We start from the raw sequence: 1,789 nt of genomic DNA on the forward strand, positions 1-1,789 counted from the left end.
TGTTTTGAGTTTCGCCCATAGGCTATAATGGAGAAGCTCGAAACAGCCTCTCTCATCCAGCAGGCAGATTGGGGACTGCAACCTCGGGAGGGCTGCGGAGGCTGTACCAGTTTCATAGATTCATAGATTAAGGGTCGGAAGGGACCTAGTAAATCTTCTAACCCGACCCCCCGCCAGGGCGGGAGAACAACAAAAAACCCCTAAAAGAGAAACGGGACTCAAATGAGTCCAGCCAGGTAGGCATCCAGCCTCTTCTTAAAGACCCCCAGGGTAGGGGCCAGCACCACTTCCATTGGAAGTTGGTTCCAGCTCCTAGCCGCCCTAACCGTGAAGTAGTTTTTGCGGATGTCCAATCTATACCTCCTCTCCATCAACTTGTGCCCATTACTCCTTGTTATGCCAGCGGGCGCTAGGGGAAACAGCGTCTCCCCCAAACCCTTCTGGTCCCCCCTAGTGAGTCTATAGACAGTCACCAGGTCCCCCCTCAGCCTTCTCTTGTGGAGGCTGAATAGGTTCAGGTCCCGCAGTCTCTCACTGTAGGGTCTGCCCTGTTGTCCCTGGATCATGCGGGTGGCCCTCCTCTGGACCCTCTCCATATTGTCCACATCCCTCTTGAAATGGGGCGCACAGAACTGGACACAATACTCCAGCTGTGGCCTGACCAGCGTCGCGTAGAGGGAGAGGATCACCTCCTTGGCTCTACTCGAGATGCACCTGTGGATGCACGACAAGGTCCGGTTAGCCCTGCCAACCATGACCTCGCATTGTCGGCCCATGTTGTCCTGGGGTTGCAGACCTCTGATCTGCCTGCCAGATAAGGGAGGGAACCCAGGTGCTGCTGCCTGGGCTGATGCCAGCACACTACTGGCCCCAGGCAGCAGCACCCAGCTTCTGTCGTCTGGCAGGTAGATTGGGGGCCACTACCCTGAGAGGGCTGTGGGGGCTGTGCAATCAGGCTCAGCTCCCTTCCCCAGCCCGATTGAGCTGATGAAGGGAACTGAGCCCCATCTCTGAGTTCCCCTCCCCAGTGCTGTGATAGATCAGGCAGGAGAACAGAACTGAGCCCGATCACTCAGTTCCCCTCCCCAGCACTGTGATCCATTGGACTGGGGAAGGGAACAGAGCCTGATTTCTCAGTTCACCTCCCCAGCGCTGTGATCAATCAGGCTGGGGAAGGCAACTCAGTCCAACTGAGCTGAGTTCCCCTCCCCAGCACTATGATCGGGTTGGGGAAGACAACTCAGCCCAGCTGAGATGAGTTCCCCTCCCCAGTGCTAAGATCAGGATGAGTTGCCTTCCCCATCCCGATTATAGCATTGGGGAGGGGAACTCGGCTCAGCTGGGCTGAGTTGCTTTCCCCAGCCCAATTGATCGCAGTGCTGGGGAGGGGAACTGAGCAATTGGGCTCAGTTCTCCCCAGCCCAATCCTAGAGCTGGGGAGGGGAACTCAGCCAGTCTGCCTCAAACTCATTTTGTTTCAAGGCTGTTTTGAAGCTCTTTATTTTGTTTCAATTTCACTGTTTCAAACTTAAAATGAGTTGAAACAGTGTCGAAACAAAACAGTTGGCGAAATTTTGCACAACCCTAATATGTGTGTGTGTATGTGTGTGTATATATATATATATAGAGAGAGAGAGAGAGAGAGAGAGAGAGGGAGAGAGAGTAGTCTTTTGTTGACGTATTTTACAGAGTGACTTTGGAATTTTTTTTACCTGGGATTTTTCAGTTTTTAAATGGGGAACACCAGAATTCCTGCTAGTGAGGCAAATGGCAGTACCCAGGCAGAGGA

Source organism: Gavialis gangeticus, unplaced genomic scaffold (genome assembly GCF_001723915.1).
Source record: "Gavialis gangeticus isolate Ggan-Ray unplaced genomic scaffold, GavGan_comp1, whole genome shotgun sequence".
In the NCBI taxonomy this organism is placed as follows: domain Eukaryota; kingdom Metazoa; phylum Chordata; order Crocodylia; family Gavialidae; genus Gavialis; species Gavialis gangeticus.